The 24049-nt window shown below is 45.3% G+C and overlaps 1 long non-coding RNA gene across 1 annotated transcript; it reads right to left on the bottom strand.

Moving 5' to 3' along the window:
- Window positions 1-1035: 1035 nt before the first annotated feature.
- On the bottom strand, window positions 1036-4269 carry LOC142776902 (uncharacterized). The gene is made up of 3 exons (XR_012887868.1): window positions 3948-4269; window positions 2893-2971; window positions 1036-1301 (listed from the first exon to the last, which is right to left on the bottom strand). It is a non-coding gene; the product is annotated as an uncharacterized LOC142776902 (long non-coding RNA).
- Between the last annotated feature and the right edge of the window lie 19780 nt (window positions 4270-24049).

The following is a 24049-nucleotide window of genomic DNA, read 5'->3' as shown; positions in this document are numbered from 1 at the left end:
CTTCTGATCTTACTTGGTTATGATTTTTTATAAAGTCAAACGTAGACCCTCAATTGTACTTCACCTTTTTAAGACAAAATAAAACAAAAAAAAGGCATACGAGAACGACGGGTCTTGTTGCGCCCTTTACAATATTGCTGACTCTTCAAGCAAGTTTCAATTCTTGTTCTTTGATTTAAGTGGTACGTGCGAAAAATGATCATGATCAGCCTACTGCACATACACTGCAGAAATAAGGCCTCTCCAAGTGATTGCCAGTTTCACCTATCTTGTGCGAGCTGATTCATTTTGAACCTGCGAGCGTACTTGATTTGATCCCCTCACCTAACTTGCTGCCCCCTCGGCTTCGTTTCCGGTCCTTGCTATTCATTCCATTTCTCTTACTAAGCTAACCAGTGGCTGTCTTTTCTAAGCATTACGTGACCCACACCAGCCCTGGCCTTTTTTTGCGCAATATAAAGCGAAATATTGGTTACCCCTCTTTGTTTTATTACCGATTTTCCTGTCTTCAATTCTCATAATGTTACTTCTCCTATTATCTGTTCCGTCACACTCTGCGTGGTCTGTACACTCTAAGCCAAAACGGAGCAACAGGGGTATAGGGGTTGCTCCTTTCAGGGAGCAATTGCATTGCCACTCCCATTACTCTCCTAAAAGGAGTAACTGCAGAGGGAGGAACCGTTGCTCTCCTTTCAGTTCCTCCTTCGGGGGGTGAACAGTTACTCCCTCCAGTTCCTCCCTGCAGACCAACAGTTACTCCCACCAGTTGCTCCCGGCCAACCAACCATTACTCCCACCAGTTGCTCTTCTAAGAGCAACAGTTACTTTTTACCGTTCCTCCCACGTGTTCGCAGTTACTCTCTGAAAACCAACTGCACATGCTTCCAGTTACTCCTTGGGGAAATGAGTATTTATCTCGAGTATGCTTGTCACACGCTTAACACATGGCGAGAGCTCCTTGGAAGAGCACTGCTTGGGTGCTTCTAACACAAAAAGTGGACAATATTGAAAGGAAAATAAATGCTTTATTGTTCTTTTTATGAGGCGACGTGTGACCACACGTAAAAGTAGACTTCGCCACACCACAGCCAGCACTAAACAAACACCATAATACATCAAAGGTTTTCTGCGTCATCCGTGGAAAAACAATCTTGAATTTCTAGCATAGGGCAGTCTGTGTCATCATTGGTGAGAGAAGGGCAACTTCTCCAATTCTGAAGAACTCAAGGTTTCACAGCTGGTGTTTCCATCAGACTAGCGCAGCACAACGTCACCGCAGGAATATGTGAAGCATCTCATTGCTGCAAGAAAAAAAATAGAAGTGCGAGGTTAAACATGCCAGAATCAATTCATAACAATGAGTCACACACACTGCAGCAGCGCTTATATTCTAGGATGTCTACTGCAAAACGAAATGTGAAAAAAAGGAAGGTTCGGCCAAACGTTACTTGGCAAGCCATATAAATGCTGATGTGGTAGACGCTCTTCACATGATGTCTTAGACAGCAATATTCTGGAAGAAAATGTGCAGCACCTCAACAAGGCATATTTGTAGTAGTTAAAGATACCCTTAGGTTCAGTTAACTTGTTTCCTATACACAGCTGAGTGACATTTCTATGAGTCCATTCACCAATGGGCATTCTAAATGAGGTCATGTGTGTGGCAAATGACACATACTGTCCGCTCATGATAAAATACATATTTAGCTCGTGCACATAGTTGCTCTCGATTCTACTGTTCTATCATACGCTGCTGCGTCTTGAATTGTGCAATACCTGTAGGCACAAGCCAAGCATGCAAAGCCTGCTTGAAAGCAACCATTTGCAGAAGCTACATGACAATCTTCAGTATATTTCTTTGTACCTGACGCAAACGGCTGGACAAAACTATAGACAAATAAATGTAGACCGTGCTACCTTGAAAAAATGCTTTAAATTTAGAAAACTAGGGTGCATTTGTTCACTCGGTTGACGAGTCACAGCCACGAGATATGTAAACGAAGCAATATATCTTAAGGCATGCACAGATATTCTGATTCTTTGTTTGACAGTGTCACAGATAGCTTGCCAATACATATATATTTGAGAGCAACAAGATGTGAAGCTTTTATTAGTTCAACGTCTTGTTGGTTCACACCCAAACAGGTTACTGCTTGTTAGACAAATTGGAATAAGCACACCATGGTTTCCAAAAAAAAAGCATTATTAGAAGTTAGCTCCCGGTGTGAATGTCTGCCGATTTATTTTGTACTGCCTTTTACATGTGCCACAAAGACATTTGTTGAGGATGTGCTACCAGTCAAGCCAAGATCGCATACTTGGTCAATGTGATGGAAATACAAACATTAGAAACACTGCCACCTCTAGTAAGAGCATAACACTTCAGTATCTTGGACTAGCAAAGAGGTGCACAAGAAAGTTAAGCCCACTCTTGCGGAACTTTAAACGCGAATATTTCAGAGTGGGGGAGGTCAACATGCTGTGGCACTTTTAAACCCACGAAACATCCGCAGAAAACAGGGTAAAGGCAAGTCAAGAAACGCTGTTATGAAGGCCTGCGCATGGACAGCTTTGTGAATCTAGGCCCAAGTGTTATGCTTTGTGCAAGCCAAAATCCATGTAAATAGGGAAAGCATACTTTTAGTAGTACCAGCGTAAACAAATCTTGGCAGTTGGCTTTTTAGTACAAACAGCGATCCCTGCAATGAAAACATAAACATTTTATCTTAACGGTAACAGTGTGAGCACACACACGGGCCAGCGGAGCCATGTCGAATTGTCAGTGCCAGTGTAACCATGTGTCATAATGAACTATTCTCGGGCCAACACATGCACAGTTTGCCCCTAAAAAGCGATGCTTTCATATACGTAGTACAAAAAGTCTGCACTTACCAAAATTCACTTGCTTTCTGTACTTTAGCATCGTTGGGAGCATCTTTATCTGCAGTATAACCAAATTTGTGTCATATCCCTGAAAAAAAAGTAAAAGACATGCATCAAATATTGTTTCATTTGGTAGCAGTGAAGTCAGGTTAAGAGCAGCCAAGTGGGAATCAGCCTAATTATGTGCATGCGGCAAATCCCAAACGGCGTTATTGAGGTTGTCGAAATTTTCTCCTCGATTGGTATTAACGTCGATATGTGACTTCAACGGCATGCCAAGTTTTCACAGCGCATAAAAATTTCATGATGCAGAATAATGACAGCGCTAACGAGAACATACAGCATTTATGATTGTCTTTTACAATATTCAGTTTTGCTAAGGTTTCGCATCGCTAAAGAAATCTGAAAGATTTGGGTCATTCCTCCTCCAATTGTTCTGTCAATATGTAAACTGCTCGCTTGTTGGTGCGCTTATAAAATAGTACGTTCAGCGCAGAGGTGAAGCAAGTGACGCAGTGATGTGGGCAGATATTTTTTTTTTTAGGCGTGCGGGGAAGGGGGGGGGGGGGGGGTCGGCTTATCTGAATAGGCCGGGCAAGCGAATATGGTCGTCAATTTGGGCTCCCTACGCCCGGCCTAAAAAAATTCTGTGCGCAACCGCCTGGCTATGCCAGTGAAGTGATGCGACAATGATTTGTTCACTTACTGATTTACATACACTTTACATCTCTAAAAAATGCGGCCCAAGGCCCCAACACTCAGCCGTTAACATTACATAAAGCCAATGGTAGAAAAGTGCCAGTATGAATGCAGCTACAACCCCGCCCCAATGTTTTTTCAAGCGAGGTAGTGTTGCGGAAATGAACTTTTAACTGCAAAAGTACACTGGCACTGCAGTGGTGACAGAGGAAGCAAGATGGTATGCAGGCGGTAATAGAAGTAATTTAGTCCGATACGGCTAGCAATGGATACGGTGAATAAGAGCAAATCATTTCTCTATCAATAGCGCAACCACTCAACAATGTATTGTAAGAGCATTAAATGTTGCTGGAAATGCCACTCACCTGCACGCTGATGCATGCACAGTCCTTTGTCCGACGAGCGAACAGGCTTGCAGATAGCTGAAGACGTGTTTACGATGTGTTTGTTCCACCCAGCAGCAAAATCCACAACTACTTCGCGCTCCATAAAGATAAATATACACTAACCTTCATCACGAATAAGTAGAAATGCAAATCTGCGACACACACACACACGATCAAAACATAGCTCACAAGCCCGCACGTCCATGTGCTCGCCAACCACAGACCATATGAAAATGAGTCAGTAGTGCGAACGCGAACCTAGTTGCGCCGAAAAAAAAAAGGTCGAGCAGTGGCAGCACAGGCGTCAGCGCAATAATTTCAGTGTGTTCTCCTAATACAATTATAAAAAAAAACAGAGGTACACTAAAACTCATAAATAAATATAGAAAGTTGAGTGTAATTTTTATTTAGTGCTAGTCAACATAAACACTGAATAAAAATTACTTTGTAACTTACATCGTTTGCTCCACTAGCGCCACACTTGTCGTGCGGGCGCAGATGGCGCAGATTTGTCATTCTGCCCTCAAACTACACGGTGAAGCGTGCTACTAAGTGTATAGCTGATGAGAAGCGCGTCTGGGTCCGCTTTTTTTTTTCTTCTCCGATATATCTGGGCGGGGGGGGGGGGGGGGGGCTCCTTATGCACGTGTTTCTGTGCTTGATCGACTTTGACGCCCTTACTTCGCGTACAAACGGCGTGTCTAGGCTTTTTTTATCGTTGTTTTGCACGTGTTTCGGCGTTCGGTCCGCTTTGACGTGCCAACTCTCCATTCTGCTGCTGCGTGTGTTAGGTATTTGCTGCACTGTATTCTCAGGCCTTCTGTGTTCAGCCAGCGCTGCTATCTTATTATCTACGGATGCTAAAATGAATCACTGTTTTGGTTTGGTGAAGTTTGGCACACAGAACAAACAATAATCTGGCCCATGAATATCAATGTGGGCGGCATGCATATTTGTGTGCGGTGTCCTGCCGGGGAGTAACCCTTGCGTGACGAGAGCATTTACAGCGGTTCCTCCTTCCGTTGCTCCCTTACAAACTTAAGATGAATACAGTTGCTCCCCCATTCTCAATCAAGTCGGCCATCTTGTTCCGCTTGGTCTTTTCGGAGAGTAACATTCGGTCTGAAGGAGTAAAAACAGCCGTTGCTCCCATTTTGGCCATTTTTGGCTTAGAGTGTAGGTTTTCCCAAGTTCTTCGAGTTTTCTGTTGTCACCCAAGTTTCAGTTTCATGTCGGGGGGCTAACAATAAGCTGTGATTGTACACTTTCGCCAATGAGTTGGCGGTAAATTACCAGTGAACACTGCGGACTGTCTACCGTATACGTTCCAGCCCATCCTTATTGTGAATTTTATTTTCATGAGCAGGCTTCCGTATTAGTAACTGATCAAGACAGACATACTCTCACACAGATTCCATGGGCTGATGGCTAACTTTAAGCTGTTCTGTCACCAGGATATTGAGCCTTGTTTTTGTGTTCGCTATAATTTTTTAACCCTGTTAATGACCATTTTTTTCCTTTTTCGCAATTCGTCGTCAACATTGGTGAAGAGCGCAATGTCCTATAAAAATGTTATGTTTCTGATAGTTCTCCGTCAATCCTTATTCCACTGCTTTCCCATCTAGCTGTTGGAATAATTATAAAAACGGGACAACATTGCAGAAATAGTATCTCCTCGAACGAATTTCACATTCGCCCTAGCAGTGCATGAAAAGTAGTTGTGAAGTAAAAAAAGGGGGGTTAGTGACATGTTTTATTTGTAATATTGAGACATTTCTTTGTCTTGAAAAGAAAAAAATTGCGGCCAAGCATTCCTCTGCTAAACATCTTTACTTCCGGCGAATATATTTTGCACAATAAAAACCCCTTTTGCTGTTAAAAAAATAACCTTGACCATTCAATTGTCCACCGAGGTGGTGTAGCGGTTACGACACTCGGCTGCTGACCCGGGGGTTTCGGGTTCGATCTCAGCCGAGGTGATCGCATTTTGATGCAGGCGACATGGTAGAGACCCGTGGGCTATTCTCGTTAAAAACCACCCTACGATCGAAATTTCTTAAGCACTCCACAACGGCGTAACTCATGATCACACAGCAATTTTGGGAGGTCAAACCCCACATATTTATCGACCCTTCAATTTGCAGTATAACAGAGCATGTTTTGACAAATAAATTTCAGCATTTAGTTTAGATTACACATAATGCCTTTGTAATTCAAGTCGTAAGTCTCATTGCATATCATGGCACATAATTGTGTGGGTAGTGAGCCTTTCGAGGAATTCTTGTTAGTTTGGACTAAAGGAGAACAGGCTGAGCCAACTCGCCACTTTAAATGCAGACACTCCCTTCTGGTTAATTTTCAACATTCTGGTTTGTTGTTGTGCAACAATCGCAATGTCACTTGTGATTACCTTACCCGAGCAGGAGTACTATAACCAATTGGCTACCGACGCACAAAAAAGTTTATGAAGCCTTAATAAATTTCCCGTGCGATCACAGCCGGGGTCACCATTCTCATAGTGTCTTTTCCGATAGTGACCTGCCGTGAAGGCGAGAAGCACAGCCACTAGTGCCTACCCGCATTGTTATTAAACGCTCGTGAAACGCTACGACATACTCCAAGGAAGAAATAAAATTGTTTTATTGATCAATGCCGTCATGAAAAGAAGGGCGCCAGTGTTGCTATATTATTGCGCTTGGCTACAAAAAGTCAATCCCACTGTCAATATTTGCCGCTCCATATAAACGGTGGCACTTTGTCTTATATCATCCCGTAAAGAAGAAAGAGAAACGAAAATCAAGGAATAAGATTCCTCTTTCGAACACAACCATTCTTGGACCCAAATAAAAGTCGACTTCGTTTTACCGTTTGTTAGAGAGAGGAAAAATAAAGGATAGAAGACAACAGTGCATGACAACACGGATCCCAACGGGTTGATGGTAACAGTGTTATAATCGGCCTGCCTGGCTGGACGCCGCTTTGTCGCATGCGACATGGTGGCTGAGCCTACCCTGATTTCTTCGGAGTCAGCGCTCCCAGAGATGCACCAAGAGCGGCGACAACAGAGAAATCGTTCTTCTAGTTATCCCAGGTGGTCGACGCCCCTCGTAAAACCCTTTGGACACGCCTCACCAACTGACGGATTACAAAGAGTTGTTGGCCGTCGAGGCGACTTGCTTTGTCATCAAGGTGCCCTGGACAAAAGGCACAGCGTCTGAGAACCATCTGCGGAAGCATTTCCCACGTTCTCCATGGTACCTTGATGCCGCTGTTTCCACAATTTGTGGTCTGCCTGGCGCCGCATACCCATCACTGCAACAGACTACGAAATGGACTTCCACGTAAGACTCAACGTCTTCGTGCTGTGCTGTGTCGTGCGCGGTGTGCAGTGCTTTCTCTCTCGCCATGGGCTGAACTGGGCGTGCGTCTTTCCCCTTTCTTTGGTCAGAAAAGAAGCGGTGTTTCGCCTTCGCCTTTCCGGAGCGGAGGTGCATATGACAATTTTCATTGGACTGTCCTGGCCTTCATTGTTTTTCATGAAGGGAATCCTGAGAAGGCCAGGACATAAAACGCGAGTGCCGATGCGCTCCCGACAAGCTCTCACAAGCTCGCAGAAGCTCCCATCATGCTTCCGTCGAGAGCTTCCATGATGCTGCTCTCATCATGTAATAACACGCTACCTGTATATAAACTAATTAAAAGTTACTTTAACAGCTCCGGGTTCCTCTCCTCGACATCTCCCCGAGATTCTGACTGGCTCCGGTCCTCTCGGCAGAACCCCGACTACATTGACAGTAAAAGCGGGGAAAGATGGCATCAGTGTGTACGCGACCGGCGGTAATTGTGCGTTCGCTGTATCCATAGACAACACACATCGTGTTGCCATGCAAAAGTCCGTAAAACAGGGTTTGTGTGCTCGAGGCGACGTTTCGACGAGTGTATATGTGTCCAATTTCTTAGTGCTTGTGAGTTAATGCTTCTTGCTTTTTCTCCGAATCAATCAAACGAGAAGAAAAGGGCCAATGGGAAAGTGGGGGATGGGGAAAAAACACCGTGATGAATTGGGTCAAAGAAAGAAAGAAAGGAATATTTCGTGGAAAAAAATAACAAACTTCAGGGTGTTCACAGCTCTCATTAGAGCCCAGTTCTTTTCTATATAGAGAACTCGTTAGTGCTTTCGTGAACCAAGACCTCTCCTTCCGAGAAGGTGACGTCGCTAAGTGCCTGGGTCACTTGCTGCGCATGAAGAAAATTATCGTTGAGAGTCGAAGAACGAGCAGCCGTGCGAATTGCGCGCTCTATAAGTTTATGACTACCTGACACCATCAGAACACCTATCTGCGCTGCACCAGAGCATCCAGGGCATCTGGTTTGATCTCTCCGTGGTGCATGCATAGTTCACTTAAGGAAAAAAAATGTGAGCTGTTAGATAAGACAAACAGTTACCATGCTTATCGTCTCGCCTGAGCGGAATTTCACAGCTGCTGTGTACTTATAAATGGTTTCTGCAGAAGAAGCAAAAAACAAAAATAAAAAAAGAACTTATCAAAGTTTTACTGTTTTAGGCGTAATGACCACTATGCCACAATTGATAAATTAAGCTCTACAGCTGGACATTTTATACAAGAGAACTTTTTTGTTGCGCAAACATGCAAGAAAGAGAAACCTGCCTCTGCGACACTCAAAAGACAAAGGCTTCTTTGTAAGACTGGTCAGTATAAGTGGTGCAAGATGGTATGTGGTATGAAAACTAACGCTTTATAAATGATACGAGGTGAAAGCGCATAAGGCCAAGAGTGGCTTGGCGCACACAAGCACTGACTTACCAGAGTAATCTGAAAGAAGCTAACATATATTGCTAACATATAGTTAACACATATAACACATATAGCTATATAAAGCTATAGGTAACATATATACCACACATAGCTAAAACCCGTGACACATTATTTGTGCGCTGTCTGCTCAAAATTTGTACCATGGCGCAAGAAACAGCACTTTTCTAGAAAGAACAATTGAAGCACGTGCGTCACCTAGTCTATAAATTAACGTCGCCTCAAACACACGGGTAAACTCATTTCTACCTCTACTCACTATTGAATAATCACTGTAAACCGGATCGCACATGGTCATAACAGTGCAAGATTTACAGTGTGCAAGATTTATTCTGCTCACTTTTTCTGGTGGCACACGCGCTAGTCAATCTGCGCAAGCTGTTCATCTGGCTCAGAAAAACATCTTTGACGCTTGCATGGTCACCAATGTGTTTGAGACGATGTGAAAATGGTGAATGTACGGAATAACTGCTACTTCAATATTAAGAGGAAGCGAAATGGTTGTTTGTAGCACACTATGGTTCAGAAAGCCTTCAGCAACGCATCCGAGTACACATGAGAGATATATACCGTCTTCGGAAATTTCGACCACCTATGGCTCTTTAACGTGCACCAAAGTTTGAGCCCATGAATTTACACTATTTTTGTGGACTCGCTCGCTGGATTCCATGCCGACCGGTTGTGCCCTCGTGATCTCCGACGACAGCGCAGCTCTGGCCGACTGGATTAGCCCTACGCCATCTCCTGTTGCCGACAAGAGCTCTCGCAAGTGGTGCCCCGTCCTCGGACTTCTGAAACCATGTCCATCTGTCCTGTCTTCTCCTTACTTCCGTCGCTCCCTGTACCTGCGCCTCCCTCTCTCCTTCCTCTCTCTTTATCTCTATACCTTTTAATCCTATCCTTGTATTCCCTTCTCTACCCCCAGCCCTCGTGAGCTACTGTTGAGCTGTCCTCCCCCTGAGGGACACTTACGGGGCTCACTTCTCTCTTCTTTTCATTTATAATGAATTCCCCCCCCCTTCCCCCCTATTTTCGTCTCCATAGAAAATTCAGCCGCCGCACCCTGGATTCGATCCTGCGACTTGCGGGTCAGCAGTCACTAGATCACCATGCCACGGCATTTCATGCAATGGTGCTACATTATTTAGGATCACGAGCACCAAAAATGTGCTGGTGCGATCAACACAAATTATGAACATCCAATCAAACGTATCTGATTACTCGAAAAGACATTTAAAGGGACACTGAACAAATATTGAAAAATCTGACGCAGCATCGAAATTCCACTCGGAAGATGCCACTGTTCCGATAAACGGAGTTTATTTCTCATATTTTTGAACAGTTGGTTGTATTTTTGATAGATTGTGAGCACTCGGTGGCTGCTCGTGAGCGCGAGCAGTGACGTCAAACTGACCGAGGCGCATGCCGGATACACGTGTTCCTGTCCTCCTCTTCCTTTTTTCTAGCTCTGTTTTCACTCCCTTTCTCTTCCACGAAAGCACCGGCGCTTTGCCTCAGTCGGAAGCATTGTTCACTGCTGTTGCTGTTCATACCGGTTCTGGGAAGCGAAGTAGAAGATGAGCGAGTCGAGAGACGTGGGCGATGGCTGGCGTTGTTGGCTTGCCAGTTTCCGATAAGTTTGACGTCACCCAACGTCACATCCTCTAGTTCACGGCGCTGCCGCTAGACACGACAGTTTGTGAAACAACGCATTAAATTCACTATTTCTCCATAATGTCTGCTTGAAATTAAGGTTGTCTCTATTGATTTCAGGATCCAATCTATCGATATGGCTGAAAATATTGGCGGCAAAAATTTTGTTCAGTTTCCCTTTAAGCACTGCAGAGCAATATAGATGTGTCGCTTAGGCAGGCACTGCCTCTTTTTCTGATAAAGTGGTCTTCAAAAATATATCTTGCAAATATTTTCTTGCTCCTCCTCAATGTCTTAGTTGGACAAAATTGTGTCCCCCTGTTGCAGGAAGCGGAGCGTGTGGGTAAACTGGCCATTTCATTATTCCTGATGGTCAGCTCATGTTCCCGCGTGAGACCATTTACGCAGCGCCTCGTCCGCCTTACGCAAATTTCCTACAGACTAACAATATCTCATGCACCCCACACACGGCACATCGTACATATGTGTTATTGTAACCTTTTTGCGCAGCATCGGGTGCGTTTAATGTCCGAAATTCGCGAACGTATACGTGGAAGATTGTATGGCGTGGAGCACACCATGATGATGTGATGGTGGTTTACGACCTTCTTCGGGTTATTCTGTAGGTTTTTTGTAACCCTCTATGTTGTGACGCCCTCTGTTAAATAAATGAGTTGGTCATTGGCGCTCGATCGGTAACGTCTTTCTTCCTTGGCATTGTCATTTTTCTTATCGTGCACTGTTGACATAGTGGCTGACAGGGTTTGTTGGTTGTGCCTGCTTGAGGTTAACAGCATGAAAAAAAAAAACACACTCGGTGGACAGGAAAAAAACAAACAAGGCTGGCAGCAATTGTCCCGTCTTTTTTCTGTCCTCAATGTGTTTTTAGCACTGTTAACCTCAAGCGTGCACTGTTGACAATCTTTTACCAAAATACACCAAGCACTCCCTAAACATGTTCCATTTAACCATGCATCTTTTTTAATTGAAGACCGAGAAGACTGGCTTTTCGGAAGATGATATCTCAATATTAAAAAAACACACACACACATGAACCAAAGAATACAAAGCGAATAAAAGTAAACTTAGAAAAACAATAAAAACTGTGGTCCCATTTTATGTTACTCATACTCAAAGAAAGTGCCTTTAGAAATGCCTCGTGTAGAGTCTCGACAAGATCTGCGTTTTTTTTGTTTTTTTGTTCTATTATTTCATGTTTGTTTATGTAAAACACCCCATTTCTGTCTAGGACATGGTCCGTGCTACATATTTTGGTGTTTTGTTCCCTCTGTTGTGACCTAGGGGCTCCACCGAGATGTGCTGAAATAATGACCTGTTGTTTACTTGCACTGGTAGCAAGATTTGCGCTCAGCGTGTGAGAAGAAAGACAAACGAAGGTTGGAAACCTGAAATGTTTGCTGCAGGCACCAGCGAGGGAATCGGATTCCTTAGATAATTCTGGCATCATGACGTTTTGCGTACGACATTATGTTTCACGTAGCGAAGCATTTAATTCATTGTCTCAGTGAAGTGTGTTTCATTTTAGAGAGTCGTGAGAAACAGTGAAGCTTTGACGACATGAACCAAAGATTTGGGAGCGTCGAAGAGCTTGACCCATTTGACAGCATTGTAGCTGGCAGTGGCAACTGAAAAGGTACAACCAATGACAATAGTTTGCGAACCACGCGAGCTCTTGCCAAACTACCTGTCCATGCCACCTAGCAGTTCGCCATCTACCGTCAACCGCAGTGCTAGGCCGAAGACAGCGCTTTTTTTGTTATTCACTGGGCTTTCAATTTTTTACTCTCACTTAACAAATTGTTGGTTCACAGTTTTCGCGTGAAGCACTTATCTGCAGTATGGCCGCCACATTTCTATTTTCACTGCAGGATCAACGCTGCCACGGCTTGCCTCGAACAGCGTTCCTCTGGCTAGGTATCACTTTGTGATGAAGATTTCGACTGATAACAGATATGCTCATAAACATTTCTCGAGAAAGGAGCACGTAAACGCAGACGCCATAAATCGCGTCGCTTTGAAAAGTGATAGGTGAAAAATATTTGTGCTCAGTCAGAAAAAAGACAGGGCATAGATTTAAAGGAGGAATGCCTCTCGCATCTCTCCCTTAATATCTCCCTTTACGGACCCCTCTAGCGCGGGATCCGTAAAATTTGGTTGTCAACGGTATAATAACAGCAAACAAAATCATAAAATTATTGCTGACAAGGATGGCAAGACACAAACGTTTACTATGTAACTCCAAAAATACTAGTCCCCAAAGGGCAGCAATCGGCTTACAGTTTCGAAAATAAAACGTTGGGAGAGTTGGAGTTTGTTCGGCACTAAAAGAGGGAAAGGGGGGAGAAATACAGAGCGGAGAAGAAAGAAAAGTTGCGGCATATCTACGGAATGAATGATGACGAGTGGGTGAGACACCAGGAGATCATTAAGCCCAGCGCATTTCTCACTCAATCATGCAAAAACGTAACATGTGTGTACAACATACACGAAGTTGTTTATTATTCACAATGCGCACATGGTATTGAGATGTCCATATGAATATCCATATGAATATCCATATGGCTATCCATATGGATAACGATATCCATAGCGTGTCACGCCGATGGACAGGCGACATGGCTTGAGCTTGAGAGCTTCGCCCCTAAGCCACAGGACAACTCACAACTAGCGCCAAAAAATTCTCAAAAAAGAAATTTAGTGTCGGAAATTCTATACATACACTGGCTTCAGCACGGCACTATGCAGGGGAGCTATTCTCGCACTTAACTCCTTCAGCGATAAAGCAGGCGTGATTTCGCAAGTCAGTGGCACTAGCGCCCTGCAGCGGCGACGTTGCTACTGCCTTCATCACAACTGAGTCATTATTTATGAGATTAGCTTGAGATATTGTTTACGTCACCGGGTGTGGACATGCCTAGACATGCCCATTTCCGCCTCCATTGACTGGCTGGAGCACGGCGAGCCTTCTGATGGGCTTTCTTCCGCAACGTCATCTTGAAGCCAGACAAACTTGCAGTGTATCGTTGCAGTGACGCTTCTTCATTGGCTGCCCGCATAGCGCCGCGAACGGCGATACGCTATCTAAAAACACCACATATTTTACAGAGCCAGCGTGACCGCCAATATAGTGAACACGAGGAATGCAAAACGCCACTCCACGGATCCATACTCAACTAAACAAAAAATTCTTTCATGTAGTTTTAGTCGTGAGGCACTGAATGAGGGGTTCTCTCCCCCATGACCGCGAAGCACACGCAAAGGCTAGGCGATGGGCTAGAACAAAGAAGAGCTAAAGGAGATGGTAGTGCACGGTTAGATCGGGCGCATCTGGCTGGCATTGACAAAATAAAGGAGGTGTTGGTCAGTCTAAATGAAGTCGGTGTTTCACTTCAGTGACTTTTCACGCACTGACCAAAGTCCAAGCCAGCCCCGACCCGAGCCCGCACCTCAAGCCCGGCCCTAAGCCCGGAGTTTTCGGCCCGGGCCCATCGTTAAACCTACTTCCGGGCCGGACCCAGGTTTTTTTGGTAGTCCCGAGCTCGTGCAGTGCTCTAGCACAAAGCTCACGTAACACTGTTGATGCGCGCAACCTAACTGCGTTTGACGTGCCGCCCATATGAAGATAGTCATAACACTTACAGAAAAGTGACTAAGCACACAAGAGTTTGCTTATTCAAAACAAAAACAGAAGAAAGCGGTTAAAGAGGCAATAGAAGCTGCCAATCCCAAGCACATTCCAGCCGGGCCCCGTTGTTTCTGCTCTGTTTATTTTAAGTATTCGTGTTTACTGCTCGTCGTAGCAAGGTTATAAGCATGTTTTCTGCTGCTCAGTCGGATTCCATGCATCCGTATTCTTGGTATGCGTTTTGTGCGCACAATATACAGAGGCATGGGTTTCCATGAAGTAACACTTGACGCGTGAGACGTTTCATACTCCCGGCCTCTCGTTGCAAACGACGAATGCATGTAGTACGTACAGAATAGAATTGACCTGTTCGTAGTCGACAGACAGCTATTTTGCTTCTGGTGCAAGCCGGAACACGTGAGCCGCATCAAAGGAAAGCGAGTTAATCTGAGAAACGCAGCGAAGTGCCCTCATCCATTAGCGCGTGAGTGTGAAGGGGGGAGCGGTCTCGCTAGAGCGGCCGATCTGGGTTTCATGTCACTTCTTAGTCTTCCTTTGGTGATCGTTCAACTGTGTATCTAAGATGCTGTCCTGGTAATCTTGCATTCTTTCCTATATGCCGAATCGCACTTCCTCTGTGTGCGCATCCGAGTCTCCGCGGGTGCACATTCCTTATTATGCAGCCACTGAATGGGCCAATTGGCTACAGCCCAGTGCGCGCACTTCGCCGAAGGGATCGACAGCCGTGGTGTCAGTTCGCCTGACGTGGTACTTGGTATGCAATTCTTCGTTCCTCTGAAGGGCGGTCAGTGTATGCTGTCTTGCCACGAAGGGTAGTCATTACGGCTTCCTTTATTCGTTTCTTTTTGGGCGTGCGCACAACAACTCTCATACTTCCTAGAAGATATCGCGAAAGGCATGCGCCAGAGAATGGCGCGTGGGCTTCAGGAATATATTTTCAAACCCCCTACTTGGACAACGTCGCTTATGGGAGAATGCTAAGTAAAGACCAGAAATCAAGAATATATCAATTATTTATCCATCAAAAGTACAGTTTCATAATTTGGTGGGATTACGGAGAGAGAGAAAGAGAATGGTTAATTTAAAAGCAAAGAACTTAGCCGGCGTTGGACTACGGATAAGCCAGCAGAAAGCATTTGGCGACAGTAAAAGTCAAAACCAAACAAGCTCAGTAATGTTCCTTGTTATTCCTGTTCCCAAAGACAAATATGCAAATATGCCTGTGCCCAAGGACAAATATACGTGCTATTTTGCTATGAAAACATATAACCAAAGTAGCTATTGTAGAAACTGTGCACACCAGATACCGACACGTGCTTCGCAGTGTGTATATGAACCACATGAAGGCAACTAGTTAATTACGAGCTCCTCATTACCGACCAGTTGCATAGAGCGTCATAGAGCGTCAAAAACTACAAGTTGCTGAGTGCAACTGCGCCGCCGGGATGGTCTATAGTGACTAAGGTACTCAGCTGCTGACCCGCAGATTCCAGGATCGAATCCCGGCTGCGGCGGCTGCATTTCCGATGGAGGCGGAAATGTAGGCCCATGTGCTCAGATTCGGATGCACGTTAAAGAATCCCAGGTATAGTCAAAATTTCCGGAGCCCTCTACTATGGCTACCCTAATATTCATATGGTGGTTTTGGAACGTTACACCCCACATATCAAATTAAATCAGTGACGAATGCAACTGTCGCCTCCTAGCGGGTGCAGCTCGACCCCGTCAGCCCACAGAACTGTGACGCACTTACGTACGATCCGCGTAAAGAAGTTTTTTCGAACAGGAAACGGGATAGCATTGTCGCCAAAGACAAAACTTTCAACGCGTGCGCTCAGCCGCAAACTCGCGAGCGGCCCTCATATCGTAGTCTGCTAGCACGAACCCGGCAACATATAATAATGGCGGCTATGACATCACCAAAACATGTTACATTGGCTGCAGCGTCGTGATGTAAGGGAAGTACAGGGGTCGCCGTTGCGTCATTTTTGAAGGTGTCATTGCCGCGAGGTGCGGCGTACAGCACTCAATCACACACGAGAACGCAAAAATTCTCATGAAATACCTTCAAACCATATTCACTATTTATATCGTGCAGATTATATGCTCATGTTGCGAGAAATCAATCCCGCTCTCTGTCTAGTCTGCGAAAAATTGTGTCAGTACTCTTTCAAGGGGCAGTGTTCATGCCCAAGAACAGTTCAGCGTGGTTTAACTTTTTCCTATGTTTTATTACTGAAACTTCCTTTTTGAGTTTGCATCGGTGGTTATGTCATTCCTTTGGCTGGCAGCCAGAACACCACAAGTGACGTCCGAGGTGGTATTTCCGTTTGCTACCACCAAAAATGTAGGCAGCGTTCAACGGCCTTCTCGATCTGATGGGCTGAGTCGACGTTTCAACCACAGCGTACTTCACGGCTTACGCACTGGCTACAGTCATATGCACCGCACTGAGGGTTAAAATAAGTCATATGTACTATGCAGAAGCTTAACTTCATCGAATGAACTATGCGGCTTGTTTCCTTTTGACTACAAGTTTACAGAGCTAGCAAAACAAAGTTTCCTAAACAAACGTAGCCACCGCATTTGAAAGGAATAATCACCGACAGCGAACTTTTTTTTTCGCTGAGCGGGAATGAGTGGGGACTGTGCGAACCACATGCCGACAAGGGCTGCGCAGTGGGTGTGCGCGCTGTCTACGTGCCAGCTGCATAAGCAGCAGCACACACGAAGGGCGGACACTTGCCTACGGCCTGGCAGCTAGACAGCAAACGTAGAGTGTCAATTTTTATGAAAGGGAACACGCGGACGCGTGGTTCGCGAGCTATGCGGCTGCTTGTAGCACGTTCAAGTGGGTGCGATAGCAACCACAGCCTCTATGGGCCTCCCAACGTCAGCCAGGGGGCGCTGTGCCACGCGCGTTTCGCCGCCTTTTAGCAAAAGCTGGTCGCTCGGTACCTCGCTCCCGCCTTCTGCCTGCACTATCTCAGCACGTTCACGTGTTTCGCACGCGCTGTTATCTGGTCGCCCTCCACGTGCAGCGTCACCTGTGACTTGCTCCGAAGGTTTAAAAAGATTATAAAATGTTTTCACGATGTGAGTCTTATCTGAACCGAAAGCGATTCATAGACAACTTTTGCGGGACCAAGCAAGGCAAACTCGATGTCTTTGAGCGAGTGCTATGTGAATGTCGATGGTGAACAGCTCCCTTTCTGTGACATTAAAAGTGAGGGAATGACACGAGTTTTGTATGTATTATATTTGTATGTATTATATATTTTATAGATTTATATGTATGTACTATATATATATTTGTATGTAATATATTTGTATTACCGGTAAAACGCGCATTTGCTGTGGCATTCATGTCTTCTCGGAGCTGTCGGCAAACTATATACCACCACGCTTTCGCGTTAATTTCCATATAGCGTCGGATTTCGATTGCTCGAATGCCAAGTTTCCCACACGGCTTTCAATTTATCAGGAGTTCAGTGTGAACAGACTAAACTTACGTCTGTCCGGTTCATGGATTTGTGGGGTTTAACGTCCCAAAACCACCATATGATTATGAGAGACGCCGTAGTGGAGGGCTCCGGAAATTTCGACCACCTGGGGTTCTTTAACGTGCACCCAAATCTGAGTACACGGGCCTACAACATTTCCGCCTCCATCGGAAATGCAGCCGCCGCAGCCGGGATTTGAACCCGCGACCTGCGGGTCAGCAGCCGAGTACCTTAGCCACTAGACCACCGCGGCGGGGCGTCTGTCCGGTTCAGTCCTTGGCACCATTTCAATGCGGTGTGTTCAGTTTCATAGGAGTTTCACTTTTCATCGAGGTTTCATCGAATGTTGACCAGGTCTTATAGTAAATTAAATAACCTTTCATTTTTTTTTGCAGCTCCTTAGAAAGTATAATGATCCGCACAAAAAAGTTTTTTATGTCCACTTAGACTATGCATGTTTCTTGCTGCGCATGTTTCATTGCGTATAATATCCACGCCTGATCACACAGCGTGCCCCGCCACGGTGGTCTAGTGGCTAAGGTACTCGGCCGCTGACCCGCAGGTCGCGGGATCAAATCCCGGCTGTGGCGGCTGCATTTCCGATGGAGGCGGAAATGTTGTAGGCCCGTGTACTCAGATTTGGGTGCACGTTAAAGAACCCCAGGTGGTCAAAATTTCCGGAGCCCTCCACTACGGCGTCTCTAATAATCATATCGTGGTTTTGGGATGTTAAACCCCACAAATCATCATGATCACTCAGCGTGTTCACTGATTCGAGTGTCGATTAGGTTGTTCTGACAGCTCCCTTGGTCGTCATCATATCACACAATACCCACTTGGATCAAGCATGTTTTTAGTTACGACGATGTTTGCCCCTGATGACCGCGTCAAATTTCGCGCAACCATCGAAAATTTCATATCTGCCTTGGTTCTTTTTTCAACTCGTTTTCACAGCGGCAGCTGTATATATATATATCACCCGCGGCTCGGGCGCATGCAAGGAAATAATATTTTACGTGTCAAAACCGTCATGCCATTATAGGAGGCCCGCCGTGGTTTGAGAGGTGTTTTTTTTAACGTGCACCTAAATATAGTTGAAGTGTATACGGTGGGACGACAACTGACTAAGGGTGCACACACACCAAGCGTCACTTCTGTTTACACTGAGCATGATATCACCGTACGCTTGAAATATGCGAAACCAACACGCCCTGCCTGCCATTCTTACACCTAAACCTAAGCGCTGTGTCACTACGTTTCGCTCCCATGTAAATGCAGTTAGCTTATGCGGGAGTAGAACTCATCACTTCCATCTTACCATCTCGACACATAAGCCTGCTAACTTATCGGTGGGTGTTGCTTGCAAGACATATACAGGGGCGATCAAAAGTGTGCAGACAACGGGATCGCCCGGCAGAATGCATTGACGCTCCAGCTAGCGACGAGACATGGCGAGACACCTGCTGCAGGGCGCATGCGCGTCCCGTCTTATCACTTGGCTTCTCATGTTGCTCTGTTGGACGCGGTTACGGCGCTCGTAGCCAAAACGACAACTGGGTGTCACTTTCTTTGCTCCACCGAATCGGTACCGTTCTTTTACGTAGCGGCTGTGACGGGGCTGGTTCAAGCAGCGGCTCACGCGTATGTAGGCGTGATTTGCATAATTCTGCGACAATAAACCCGAGTACTTTAGGTGGGCTTCGATGTCACGCACTATATTCAGCAATATTTATAAATAATGTTAAGGCTAATTAGATATAAAGGTAAATGAGACTCGACTCGGTCAGGAGTAATCAGCATCTCGCGGAGCTTGGATTTTCTGAGCTCATGAGAATTCAATTTTAATTACGTTAATTACTTGTGTCGTATTATTATGTTGTTTAATTAAAGCTTATTATAATCCAATTGATTTGATGATGCTATGACCAACCAAGCTTAATCAGATTTTTTATAGTTACCTTGTTTTCTGCCTGGTTAGCTTAGATATGCATATTTAGCCTAATTATGACACGTGAAATACTAGTATGAAGGGTACTCTAGTTGGAGTTACACTAATATTTATTCATAATTAGAATTAGCAATAATTAGCAATAATTAGACATTATTATTGTAATCAGTGTGAAGTCGTTAAAGAGTAATTAGTATCTTCCTGGCCTTGACTTCTGTGGCCTCATGGAGAAGTCGACATTGAATAATTTGCCGCAATAAAGTTTGCCTTGTATAGGCTAATTTTGCATGGCTAGGTCAAGGATGAGCATGATCAACTTTGCCTAATTAGATTTGGCTATACTTATTTCGACTCATATGGGCTCATTTAGGCTTAACTTCGCTTCAATGAAAACACCAAGCTGGACTGGGCTTAAGTAAACCTACTCATGTCTGACTTATTTAGGTCATAAAGTACTCGACTATATTTGATTAGGTTCGGCTACATTAACTTTGACTTAACTAAGCTCATTTAAGTGCAACCATGATTAGCGCGACACAGGCGAGCTGGCCTGGGAAACTTTAATTTTGTGCGTTTGGCTTCGTCAGGTTGTGCGATCCTCACTATGCTTACTTATTCTAGCCAACTGGTGTGAATAACAACGCTAGCCGGCGCTTTAACCGGCCCCGTCACAGCCGCTACGTAAAAGAACGGCACAAATTCGATGGAGCAAAGAAAGTGACACCCAGTTGTCGTTTCGGGTACGAGCGCCGTAACCGCGTCCAACAGAGCGACATGAGAAGTCAAGTGATAAGACGGGACGCGCATGCACCCTGCATCAGGTGTCGCGTCGTGTTTCGTCGCTAACTGGCGCGTCGATGCATTCCGCCACGCGATCCTGAGGTCTGCATACTTGTGATCGCACCTGTACGTATAAATGCCCAGTGCGAACACGCAGCATAAATCCGCTGGCACTGAGCGGCGATGAGAAGTCTACAGCCATCAGTTGAATAAAACACTTGCTAGGCTCACAGTACGGTAGTTTAAGTGTACTAAGCTAACAAGTTCCACCGCTTTCGCACTACCAATGGTTGTCTCAGAAAGCCAGAGCCCAATCGCGAAATGTACAGCAGTTGTCTTTGCTGAAGTTTCAGTTTAAAAACACGCTTTCTTTTAATATGAGTCAGGCCATTATGTTTCTTTCAGTTAATTAATAGTTTGCGGTACTGTACGCGACAAAAATTTGTCAAGGTAACTAGACCGCGGAGTATCGGCGAACTGCCATAATCCACTCTTGACGCCTTTGCTTCTCGTACTGCTTGCATTGGAAACGGTAAAACTTAACGGGTAGTTTTTAGGTCTTCGTAATGTTTAAACTTTTGTAGCAGCTCACAATGCACCAGTAGTGTGGGCCTGCTTTGCAGAATTATGAAGGAGCGCTGCCCATGGCGTGCAAATGTGAGATAAGTGCTCCGAGAAATACTTTTTCTGGGCGTGCAATGGGGAAACCCTGCAAGCGCAGTCAGTCCGAGCGACCGGAGCTTTGCCCTTTTTCAACTGGGGTGGTGAACGACGCTGCGCGAATTTGAGCCTGTCCTCCCTATTGCCGTCATCAAGTGGCGAGCAAAACAACCGGTCATTGGTAATATGGAACCGGCGGCAAGTTAGCAAACCCCTCCCCCTTCAAGGCAATTACGCCCGACCTTACGTAATCACCTTGAAAGGGGAGGAGGTTGCTTTCTTGCCACTGGTTCCCTATCACCAATGACCAGTTGTTTTGCTCGCCACTATATGACGGGAATAGTGGCTGTGGTTGCTATTTCTCCCGCTTGAACGCGCTACAAGCAGCCGCTGGAGCGCACGCGCTATGCGTTCGCGTGTTCCCTTTCATGAATTTGACGCTGTACGTCTGGTTTTTGCCCGGCGAGATGTTGGAGGATTACAAGAGTGGTGGCTGTGAGCCCAGTTGTGCTAATCACGTGCTTGGTCGCTTGAAGTTTTTAGTGCTAACGAATAACGTTTCTTGTAGATTTGTCTTCAAGAGCTGGCTTCGTTTTTTGGACACCAAAACCCGACATTGTATGTATTGTTATGACAAAGGCATGGTCCTCGTTCGGGAGCGCTTCTTCCCACGAGAACGAGTGCAGTTACGGCGAACTCTCCCCCCTCCCAGCGCCACCTTCCACACAGACGGCAAGGAGCCACCGTGCAGTTTCGAGGAAAGCGTCGCTTCCTCCGCAGAGCCACCGTGCAGTTACGGGAAAAGCTTCACCTTCTCCGCCAAGCAGCGGGACTGCTCTCAGAGAAAAGACGAAAAGGTTATTCAAGGCCGTGCCATCCCGATGTTTGAGGACTTTCACCCCAGCACACTTTGTCGTGCTGACCGGCTTTGTACAAACTATAACCTGCTATAAATGGCTTGCACGTGACGCAACCTCCGGCCGCGCTGCTGAGTCCGAGGCATGGTGGAGCACTACGCGCGCCGTGCGAGCAGCTGTGTTTACGGTAGCCGAGTGCGTGTGTTGTGCCGTTGCTGTCCGTTTTTGAAATGGATACCACCGCTCCTCGCGAGAAATGCCGAATGTTCAAAAAAGCCGTGCCTTCAACGTTACGTATTATGCAGGATTCATTAGGTCGGCCCATGCGCGTTATCAAGGAAAAGAAATAAAACTATGCGACGACGTGGACCCCTACACGCTGCGACCGGGTGTTGATACAACGATCGACATCAGTGCTTTTCCCGAGGTATCACAGGGAGACATTGTTAACTACTTGGTGTTTTCTTCAAGCTTCGCTACTCTAGAAGAAATTAATGCCTGTAAGTCGCTTGAGTTGCAAAACTACTTTACGAGTGGTTAGGTGGAGGCACTGTGACCGAAGTGGCTCCAAGGAGAAAAGGTGCCGTATCTGGGGAGGTAAGCTGGAGTGACGAATTTGGTCCTGCATTTCGTGTAAAAAATTCAGAGGCATTCTTCCCTCGTTGGTCAGTGGTGCGCAAATGAGACATGCAACATTTCAATGCTCGGTGAAGAGACAAGACGAACTGACATCATTTAAAATTTGCGCAATAGCAAAGTTCACGTGTATTTCTAAAAATACCAAGCAGCTTATGCAAATGTTTTGTGGCTGGACATCTCTACATTGTTGCAAGATGCGTTAATCTCCACCATTTAAATTTTGCTTTGTTTTTCAGGTGAAGCACTCGCAATGACTAGGCGAACAGCCACTGAATGTGTGGATCTTGAGTGAAGCCAGAGGTGTTGTGTTCACTGCCCATTGCACATGCATGGCTGATGTGGGAGAAGCCTGTCCCAACATCGGTGCTTGCTTGTTTGCTGTTGACACAGGCGTGAGTATTAGCAACTCTGTTAGGTGCACTCAAAACACATTTGGCTCCCTACATATGTGGAAAAGGTTCATTTCAAAAAGTTGAAACAGATTGATTTTCTATCTGCTTAGGAAAAAAATGGCAGCTTGATGATATGATAGAGAGCGCCCACACAAACAAGAAACCAATAAAAGAGTGACTTAATGTGCCACCAGCCTCACCGGCTGAGATGAAACACCTAAGTGGTGTCTTCATGAGAAGTGGTGTTGTTACTGCAAATTTTTCCGTGCTGCCTAGGCATTCCTCTGTCTTCAAGGAACCAGTACCCAAACAAGAAGCACACCTTCAAAATTTGCATACAGATGATGCTTTGGCAGATGACCTCAACACCCTTGTTGACAAGGCCAACCAGTTTATGAGCACATTTCATGTCAATGATCAAACAGTGACGTTTATGAATCGAAAACAAAAACCCAGAACAGTTCATCTGTCTGATACCTTCACCCAGCTGGCAGAGTGACAGCATCTGAAATGAAAAGTATGTGTCGAACAACTATAGATAATCTTAGTCTGTCATTGCTCAAGGGAATATGTTACCCAGAAAAATCACTAAGGACATTTGTCATTGCCTGGGCTTTGGAGCATGAACGTTATGCCCTGAAAGCCTATGAAAACCATCAGAAGCCAAAGCATGTTGATTTTAACTACACCAGATCTGGCCTTCACCTCAGTGTTTCCTATTACTTGTTACGTGATGCTACCTTCTTTACTGAGGTTGTCATGTTTGACATACATTAATGGAGCTCTGCAGCTTCCTAAACAGCATGAGTATTACTACCAAGTTCAAACTCAGATGACCGTATGCAAAGTAGACTATTGAGACTTCATTGTCTGGGCTCCGAACCTCTTTCACGTGCAAAAAATTAAGATAGATGAACATTTCTGTGAAGACATGTTTGCAACTGCACCAGAATATTTCGTAAGAGCTATTCTTCCCCAGCTTTTCAGCAAGTTTTCACACGGCAGCAGAACACCACAGGACAGTCAACGGTGCAAACAAGCGCTTACTGCTTTTGTTAAGAAGCCGAGACGGGGAAAATGATTGCATGTGACAATTCATCGTGTAAATATAAGTGGTTTCATTTTTGATGTGTAGCAATCACATGGG

Source organism: Rhipicephalus microplus, chromosome X (genome assembly GCF_043290135.1).
Source record: "Rhipicephalus microplus isolate Deutch F79 chromosome X, USDA_Rmic, whole genome shotgun sequence".
Lineage (NCBI taxonomy): Eukaryota > Metazoa > Arthropoda > Arachnida > Ixodida > Ixodidae > Rhipicephalus > Rhipicephalus microplus.
Note: the sequence above shows the minus strand (reverse complement) of the source record. Positions and strands in the feature narration are given on the sequence as shown.